At 36.2% G+C, this 10730-nt stretch overlaps 1 protein-coding gene across 1 annotated transcript in view; it reads right to left on the bottom strand.

Annotated features, from left to right (window-relative positions):
* LOC145673388 (uncharacterized) overlaps window positions 1-9001 on the bottom strand; it is a 498181-nt gene extending 489180 nt beyond the window's left edge. Inside the window, exon 1 of the mRNA XM_081743046.1 lies at window positions 8266-9001. The gene's annotated coding sequence lies outside the window, so the exon portion shown is untranslated. The remainder of the gene's footprint in view (window positions 1-8265) is intronic.
* Window positions 9002-10730: the final 1729 nt, after the last annotated feature.

The raw sequence follows: 10730 nt of genomic DNA on the forward strand, positions 1-10730 counted from the left end.
TTTTTTTTAGAAAGAACTGAAACTAGTGGACAAGAAAATACTGTAGAAGTAACATGAACCTTGACATACACACACATACACAGTCAAATGGTATTAAAACGTTTCCACGCTATTTACTGCAAAAAGCTCTTAGTACTGAAAGCTTCATACCATTATAACGTTTGTTTGTATGATTTTATCTATAGCGTTGTAATTGACGTCATAGTAGTAATAAAAAAAAACTTTTGCACTATTTTTGTTGTTGTGAGAAATAAAGAAAATATAATATTCCCTCAACAATTCAATTTTCCAGTTCTGAAAATCATTCCACATGATTCTTCGTGTTGAATGTAATTGTTTTCTAAAATCTTACCATTGAACAGAAGAACTTATTAAACCATATTGTATCTTACCAATCATCTTGACCTCTAGAACTCAATGAGTGTATTGTTTTTCAACGAAGGAAGGAAATTAGCAAAATTATGTTATTTTATAATCTACTTTAAGAAATTAAAAGAAAACTTTTTGAAAAGATTTAGGTGGACCAAGTGAAAGATTAGATGACAGTTAAAAGTTGTATCATAGTGAGGTAAGTACTGAGGTAAAAGTCAACACTGGATTGATTTTGCATGGAAATTCATTGACAAACTTTCCTATCCTATCATATCCACCTTCGGAGTTATCAAATCATAGAAATACTAAATAAGAAAGTTCCTTCCTTATGTTACGAGATAATCCTACTATCATGAAATGTTTGAAAATGTCCTCTTCCATTCATGGATTTTGGACAAATCGTTCTATAATAATGACTTATGTAGTAGCAAAATTGATTTTAGTTAAAACATAAAATCTTCTACATACACATTATATTCTTAATATTTATCTTGAATGTTATACATACATCATTACAATGTCGTTGAAATCATAACAATGTCATACATAGAAAAACTAAGTTGATCGAATGGAATTTACATTAAGCTTTGGAATGGCAAATTAAAAAATGAAATGAAATCTTTAAGTTTAACATCCCACGGATTGGCCGGTTAGGCTAAAGGAGACTGTGATAATGAGAAATTAGTGAAATGGTGGAATGAAGAAAGTGGGAGGAAACGGGAGAACTCCGATAAAACCCACGAGCACGGTGTTTGTCCATCACAAAGTCAACACGGCGCGAGTTGGGATCGAACCAGGGACCCCAAGCACCGGAGGTGAACGCTCTACCACTGAGCCACCCTGCGCCCCCCGGAATGGCAAATTGATTTGACTTCCGCAAAATCTTATGTATAGATACTTCTCTTTTAACAAATTTGGTTTTATCTCTGCATATGAAAATGAAAATGTAAAAGGAAATACGTATGGCCTCTTCACGAGGAAACGGCTGAACCTTTTGGTATAAATTTTTGATTATAATACTATTTTCAAGCCGTGATTATATTGCAAGAGATATTTTTGTATGGAATAATTTATAAATAATTTTAAATTTTCTGAATCATTAATATATATCAATGATTCAGAATCATTATTATTTCAGTTGAAAATTAAAATTCCATTCTTTTGAACGCTCCAGGAATAAGAGGGTGACAGAAATTATCCTGGAAATTCGTAAACAACTAAGTTAAATTTTGATGGTTGTGGTTTACTTCGGGAAACGTATTGTGCGGATAGTGTGGTTGTACAATACGAAGCAAAAAATCTGCAATATTAAAGTTTAAGTTCATTTTGAAACTACGCCTAACAACATAGGCAACCAACCTAACGTCTTTGTGGCACTGATCACGCCAGGATAACCTTCGGCTTTGTCCCCCTGCGCACTTCGTTTGGAGAAAGAAATGCATAGACCACGTGACTAGAAACCACAAATTTCTCACAAGATGGAGTAGTAGATTGGGGTTCTTCTCATTTCTCTTCTCATTTTACATCCTCAGTTTTAAAGAGAGAGAAAGAGAAAAAGGTCAACGTGATAAAAACTAAATAAAGAGGAATATGCAAAATATAATGGAAAAGAAAACGTGCGCATATATTGACAAATGACACATGCTCTTCAAAGGAGACCACGACAAATTTTGTTATGAACCATATATAATAACTGTGAAAATCAGCAAACCACAAATACATAATTACACACAGGAAGTGTTATATAACACATATTTATTTAAACAAATAAAAATGCTCGTAGAAAGCTGACAATTTCTTTAAAATCTCAACCATAACTGAAAGAAGAGATTACTTCTCTATTGTTTTTCTTCGTAGCATCCATCTCCATGGAGAAATGAAAAAGAGAGAACATCTTAAGAGATTCACACGTATACAACATCGGAAACTGCTAAATGGAAAAAATTACAGTCTTTGGATGGGATTCGAACGCAGAACCACAGCATTAGAAAGCCCACACTCTACCGATGTAGCTAGTCTGACACTAATACCCTGTTCCTCCATCATTACCTATGAAAGATGGAATGGAGTCTGCAGAAAACTACGTCTAACATGTCCATGACAGACCGCCTATAACCTATGTCTAATTGGTACTTAAAAAAGCTAGCTATACACGTGCATAGAAAAGTAAAATCAAATAAGTAGTTAGTACATATCACTTTGTCTGTCTCACTCTATCTCTGACTATAGAAATCGAGGAAGAAAAAGTATAGAGGTGAGAACACAGGAAGAACAAGCAAAAATAAAAGTTCAGGAAACTGAATATCAAGGACAGAGAGAGAGAGACAGAGAGAAAAATAGAGGGAACGGAGCAAATGATTTAATATACGTCCGAAAAGAAGGTTCACAACTGTGCTATACATTTAATGTATTAAATACTCTGTTTCTTCTAAATTGCTTGCTAGATGACAAATATTAATTTGTAAAAACGTAGCAAATACCCACGTTGTTTTGTTTCTTACTGTTTCAGTAATAGTGAAAATTGTGGTTTATGCAACATAATAAGTTAATAATTTTCCCACAACAACCATGTAGTTATAGTTGATGATTTTGAGTTTAACGTCCGTTCAGCAGCGAGACCATATGAGACGTGGACCTAGTTATTAACGTGGAATCCGAACCATATGAGCTGCTGCCGGGAATCGAAGCAACTATGTAGTTTTGGTAAGAAATTGCTAAGCAAAAGAAAAAAAACTGATCAGCAAAATACATAAAACGATAGTCGTACAAACTATTACTTAAAGAGAATTTATTGTAAAATCACTGCATTCGTGTGGCGGTATATAGTCGTAAAGTGATTAGAATACTTAATATTAAACTGTCGATCACATCGTTTTACTTATTTGAATTCAATGTCGTATAGGTTCGGTTTTAGGTCTAGATTTCAGCGTTCTCACTTCGATTCTTAACTTGTAAGAAATATGCATTAATCGAGATTATAAAAGCATACGAAATTTAACTAGCTAGAAGAAGAGAATAACATAAAAATCCGGATTAGAGTATTACAATAAACATGTGTATTTTGTTTAGGGTTTGCAAGTCATAGCTTATAAGAATTATAGAAAAAACGTTCGTTGTGAAAGCATAAAAGAAAAAAAAAACTGAGAATAGACACAAACCTCAGGTGGGTTTGAACACGAGAAGGCAGAGGTAGTAGACTACTCTACTAAACCGCTCGGCTATATCTTAATTCTCTAGTACGTTTTGATAAATATTGTCTAGAGTATTTGCACTTTACTTGTTTCTGTTTTGTTGTTTGTCATATAATGTATACGAGTGGCGAATAATAGAATAGAACTGTTTTAGACGAGTATGAACAAATTTCCCGGATAAGTCGTAATCTTATATGTATCTAAATTGCACAAATAAATCAGATTAAATCTGTAAAGTGGTTCGGGGGTTTTGATGGAAGTAAACTGTTGCATAGTTACGAGTTTGTGTTTATGCTCACTACTCGATGGAAGTTATGTTCTTGAAAGATAGTAACTGCTACTAATTTCTAATGTATTGGATTTTAAAAAATTGGAAAATATTTTGTTACTAACAGTGAGTACTTTTGCGTGCAACAACTGTTGATTACAGGCACACCTACTTCTTCTGCGCATGCCTTTCATAATACGACGTCATGTGTAGCAATATTGTGCATTATCCTATATTCAAAGACGTTCTAGCACTTTTACTTTGGTATGTAAGAATGGCGCAATATGATCATTCTGTACGTGAGTGTGTTATCGCTCTTATTGAACATTCGGGATTGAGTGTTCCTGAAGCAGGCGCTCGATTAGGCGTGCATCGTGCAACAGCGTTCAGGTGGTGGAAAAAAATATGAGGAAACTGGAGGTCTAAAATCTGGAAGTGGTCGGCCACGAGTGTCCTCACCGACACAAGACCAACGATTAGTTGATCAATGCTGTCGACAGCCTTTCATGTGTGCCCGACAACTGCAGCAGTCTACCGTCTTTTCAGGTGATGTAACTACAGTCCGACGGCGACTTCGTGCCGCAGGCTTAAGGTCCTTCCGGGCTGCTGTTAAGGAGAGATTGACAGAAGATCACAAAGTCGATAGACTGGCGTTCGCAGAGTTAAATATTGCTCGTCACTGGGACACTGTTGTCTTTACAGATGAGAAAATATTTTCTACTGGAAACTTTGGGCCGACACGTGTGTATCGCCCATCTGGAAGACAGACTGATCCACAATATATGGATCATGTGACGATTCACTGTTGGCGGTGGATATGCAAGGCTGCAGGCGGAGGTGGTATTCATCGAATTACAGGCCGACTTAATGCTAAAAAATATGTTGATCTTCTCGACTTTATGCTCCCTGAAATAAAAGCACATGTTGCTGACGACATACTCCAGCTACAACAGGACCATAGTTCCGTGCATGATTCAGCTGTGGTTCAATCATGGATCCAGAGGCAACCTGATCTCGAGCTAGTCGAATGGCTGCCTCGAGGTGCAAATTTGAATCCCATTGAAAACATGTGGGCTGCTGCTGTAAGAATACTTCGTGAACGTTGGTAGTACAATCCACCGCGAACAGCTGAAACTTTATGGGAGCAAGTTGAAGAACCTTGGGGACTTTGTTGCACTCCACGTTTCATCGCTCGCCTTGTTAATTCAATGGGTCGGCGATTAGAAGCCGTAAAGGAAGTCAATGGCGAATATACCCGATATTAAATAGAATACCTTCTACACTCTTCCCAACCCTTTTCAGGGCTACTTAATTGCAACCAAATATATGAATATGTACGCGTACTTTCCTGGGTATCGCTGCAACACTTTCACTATTAGAATCTGTTGATAACGTTAGGGTTGATCGGAACGTATTCCTTGTGGAGTAGTGGTTAGAAGACTAATTTTCCATCCTGCAGACTCGTGTTCGAAACTCAGTCTCATACCCTATTTTTTTCAGTATGTAAACTCAAAATCATCAACAACAACTACATGGTTGTTGTGGGAAAATTATTAATTTATTATGTTGCATAAACCACAATTTTCACTATTACTGAAACAGTAAGAAACAAGACAACGTGGGTATTTGCTACATTTTTACAAATTAATATTTGTCATCTAGCAAGCAATTTAGAAGAAACAGAGTATTTAATACATTAAATGTATAGCACAGTTGTGAACCTTCTTTTCGGATGTATATTAAATCATTTGCTCCGTTCCCTCTATTTTTCTCTCTGTCTCTCTCTCTCTGTCCTTGATATTCAGTTTCCTAAACTTTTATTTTTGCTTGTTCTTCCTGTGTTCTCACCTCTATACTTTTTCTTCCTCGATTTCTATAGTCAGAGATAGAGTGAGACAGACAAAGTGATATGTAGTAACTACTCATTTGATTTTACTTTTCTATGCACGTGTATAGCTAGCTTTTTTAAGTACCAATTAGACATAGGTTATAGGCGGTCTGTCATGGACATGTTAGACGTAGTTTTCTGCAGACTCCATTCCATCTTTCATAGGTAATGATGGAGGAACAGGGTATTAGTGTCAGACTAGCTACATCGGTAGAGTGTGGGCTTTCTAATGCTGTGGTTCTGCGTTCGAATCCCATCCAAAGACTGTAATTTTTTCCATTTAGCAGTTTCCGATGTTGTATACGTGTGAATCTCTTAAGATGTTCTCTCTTTCTCATTTCTCCATGAAGATGGATGCTACGAAGAAAAACAATAGAGAAGTAATCTCTTCTTTCAGTTATGGTTGAGATTTTAAAGAAATTGTCAGCTTTCTACGAGCATTTTTATTTGTTTAAATAAATATGTGTTATATAACACTTCCTGTGTGTAATTATGTATTTGTGGTTTGCTGATTTTCACAGTTATTATATATGGTTCATAACAAAATTTGTCGTGGTCTCCTTTGAAGTGCATGTGTCATTTGTCAATATATGCGCACGTTTTCTTTTCCATTATATTTTGCATATTCCTCTTTATTTAGTTTTTATCACGTTGACCTTTTTCTCTTTCTCTCTCTTTAAAACTGAGGATGTAAAATGAGAAGAGAAATGAGAAGAACCCCAATCTACTACTCCATCTTGTGAGAAATTTGTGGTTTCTAGTCACGTGGTCTATGCATTTCTTTCTCCAAACGAAGTGCGCAGGGGGACAAAGCCGAAGGTTATCCTGGCGTGATCAGTGCCACAAAGACGTTAGGTTGGTTGCCTATGTTGTTAGGCGTAGTTTTAAAATGAACTTAAACTTTCATGTTGCTGGTTTTTTGCTTCGTATTGTACCAACCACAGGAATTTGGGAATCGCCAATAGTGGATAATCAAATTAAGAAAAATAGGGAAAATAATGAAATCCGGATTTCTTCCTATCTCTAAGTCGCTACGCCATCCTGCCTCTTTTCCGATACTCAAGTTCATAACCAATCACGAACAAACATGTCAAAGGAATCATCATAAACTACGCCTAATCGTACTATTCGATCTTCTTACCATATACGCCAATTAACATTGGGTGACTATGTTTTGGCCTACACCATATCCGAAAAATATATAAGAAAAATTTACAAAATTCGAGGAGCCACTGTCAAACTACCAGCAGCCGAGGTTCGATCCTCGTGGGACGTCACCTTATATGACGTAAATATGTTTTTGACTGTTATTCACTAAGTTGCTATAATTGTAACTTCTATTCCCCTAGACAACATTAATCTTGTCATGGCTCAAGTAATGTTCTAAAATTTTCTCGGAACTAGGACTTACAAAATTTCTAGATACCGTAACGTCCCTTTTCCTCTAACCAACCAATCGAATCCAAATCGAAAGTCTTGATGAAATACTACTACTAATAATAATAATAATAACAATTGATTTAAACTCAATCAGCTTAGTCGGGCAGAAGGGACTTTGAGGACGGACACTCTTGTTCTGCCTCCGTCTAAAAGTGTTATAATCCAATATTCCTTTCTTCTATCTACTTAATAGGGCTAACACTTAATATGTATATATAAAGAAAAATACCAAAATTCAAATTTAAAAAAAAATGTTACAACAACTTAACGGAAGTGTATATATACTAATGCGTTAGATTAGTGTATATACACAATCAACATATATACACAAGCGTTTACCTCAGGTGCTTGGGGTCTCGGGTTCGATCCCAGCCCCCGCCAAGTGAACTTTGTGGTGGACAAACACCGTGTGCGTGGGTTTTTTCGGGGTTCTCCCGTTTCCTCCCACTTTTTTCATTCCACCATTTCATTCATCACTCATCATCACCGTCTCCTTTAGCCTAACCGGCATAAGCGTGGGACGTAAAACTCGAAGATTTCATTTCATTTTTTCTTTATCTTCAACCTTTACTTATTTACTGAAAATTATCCGGTCCAATATTTTCCGAATACTCTATATATATCTGCCATTATCTGCCTTAAATTCACAAAATCTCTACAAATGATAATCCTCAAATTTCTTTAGTCAAATTAAGTCCGATTCAAAAACCTCAAACTATCGTTCTTTCTTTCACAAATCTAAATTCTTTGTGCAATTCTTTACGAGAGAGAAAAAGTTTGGAAATCATTCGTTATGATAAAAATTAGATCTACGCATAATCGAAATACAATTACCGCTTAATGCAACTATAGTATAGCTGCAAGGAATACTGGAATAATCTTTGGAGTTCAGCTTTCATAAGATAAAAAAAAAATCCTCCAGCATACTCATTTCACCGCGCTTGCAAAATATACGGAGGGCAATTCTAAAGCACGGAAGACAGAACTTAGTCAAGAATGTAAGATTGACAATCAAACCAAACGAAGTTGAATTTCGACAGACGACCCCACGACAGCGAAACATGGAACAAAACACAACTAGTAATATGTTGAAAAATTCCACTCACCTATTGTATTCCCTTTTAAACTACTTGTTACCTTCAGTCGTGCCGTCGCACTGTTGTCCTCGGCACAATCTTTCTGACCAATTTCAACGACTTACATAGCATTCGAACAAACTGGTTAAATGCATGCCAATTTTGATAGTAACGCAATTCCAGTTCCAAGCCTGATTTTCTGCGTAAAGAGCAGATATTTCTATAGGGAAAAACTAGGCTTTAAATAACAAAACCCATCCAGGCTGAGGAATACTAAATACCATTCAGAAAAGTAGTTAACTGGAACACGGTTAACAAGGCACTTCGATTTGTTTGCTTCGAACAATTTCTTAAATCTCACATTACACCGAATTTAACCACTGAGCCAAAAACTCCAAGAACTAACAGAACCTCAAGGAAAGGACAGTATTCAATAATTGAATACATAGGAGGCTAAAAAACTCCAATTATAAGCGGGATTAAAAGCAAATCCCACTTTGTCCCCCTTGGATCCGGCTCTTTTTTAACGACTTTTAAGTGAGCACTCAAAAATGGGTTAAATTCACTAAAGACACTTATAAGCTCGAAGCTAATATAATTATCGAAACACAACACGCGAAAGTAGTTACTTTTTCTTCTTGGCACACACTACCAATCTGTTCGTCGCAGACCACTTTAACAAACAGCGACGCTACTGCACAACCAAGGAACACAATAGAAAGCAGCAAAAACATGAGATCCGTGACTCACTAAAAATCGAGCAAAGAGTCAGGGACCAGAACAGGTCTTCCTGACACGAAGCCTCGCGCTCCAAGCCACGCCCCCTTAATTCGAATGATTTCCGTATTATCTCTATTAGTAAAGGCGCTATTCGTCATTTTCTCTCTCATTTTTCCTTTTTTTCTTTTCTTAATAGAACAATTTCTGTTAAACATTTTCACATGAAATTACACTTCCTTTTTTTAATATACTCTAATGTTAAATTAAGACAAATATATACACATATCTATTCCCTTATGAAAATTAATTTATACAGTGATATTACATTCAACCAAGACATCTATGGAACGAGTCCATTGTTCCAACGGGGTATAAGCGATTACCCAGAAGCGAATCCATCCATAATGGTCGAGTGGCGACTCGGTTGGCAATGGTCGGGTGGCGACTTGTTACAATACAAAGACAAGAACAGGTGCCACCTGGCATACACATATTGCCAATTATATTGCCCTAGAGGCTCTTTTGTGGTATAAAAATGAGTTATATTATTTTTGCTACGTTTTTAGGTCATTTTCTTCAATGTCAGTCATTGTTGTTCGGTTTCTTTTAATAATAATTTGCTTATTTTCATTTTATTTAAAAAAAATAATCATTAGTCAAGGATCTTATAAAATAGAGGATCTGCCCTTACAACAAAATCTAGAAGCCATACGTCACAGTTTCGCCACCCCTACTGTGCCCACTCTTCCCAATAGGATCGCAATGTTTTGAGCCAACAATCATGGCGGAAACGAAAGTAGCCAATCTGACGATGGTGGAAACGAGAGTAGCCAATCAAACGTGCCGATGCTCGGTTGTTTTTTTGGCTTGATCGATTTAATAGGATGACGATACATATGGACAGATCCTCTATTTATAACATCCTTGTCATTAGTAGTGGTTTGCATTTGTTGTTATGTTCTGTTCTCTCTAAGCCTTAAAGACCTGAAGTAAATAAATTTTCTTTGAAACATCTCCGATCTGAGATTTCTCGGGTTCATGACTTTTGAGATTCTTCGGGGTCATGATGGCGATTGCCTATTTTACACCTGACAACCTAAAAAATCATTTCATTATCATATCATTTTCATGAAAGCACGTTACCTGAGGTGAGAAAGGGTTCAACATGTTTGCTAAAAATATAGTACTTCATTATCCACTGAAGTTAGGTATGTGCAACTCGACAATGAAATTTATTAAAAATAAATGGGCGCGTCTCTCAACGTTTCCGAAAATTTATCTTCTCCTTTTCGCAACCGTACAGTCAACGTGTGGCCTTTATGACACTTTATGTCAGCTTAATGTTGCTACAGTCACTAGAGACGTATCAATTTATTTCGGAAGGTTCAAATATTTTCGAGGGATATCCAAATTCAACATGAGAATAAGTTACATTAATATTTGTAAACTTACTCTCAAAATTAGACTAAATTTACAGAAAGTCGGGATTTCGGAGGGTCCCAACCTAAAGAATTCCACCTTTTGCGTGTGCCACTGACCTCTTGCGTAATCTTCAGAAGGTAAGTTATCAATTGTTTTGAATTTTTCTAGAGAATTATAAACCTGCCATTATTGATTAAAATAGCAGGAAGTTTAGCTTTCAATGCAATTGACCAAGGTCATTGTATTTTGAGGAACCAGTAAACAGATAAATAATTAATTATCCGATATCTAAACATAAGTATAATTTAGGCGTGGAGCAGTGTATACTTTTCTCTCTTAAAATTTTCAATACA

Source organism: Thermobia domestica, chromosome 16, assembly GCF_964235325.1.
Source record: "Thermobia domestica chromosome 16, izTheDome1.hap1.1, whole genome shotgun sequence".
NCBI classification, from domain to species: Eukaryota; Metazoa; Arthropoda; class Insecta; order Zygentoma; family Lepismatidae; genus Thermobia; species Thermobia domestica.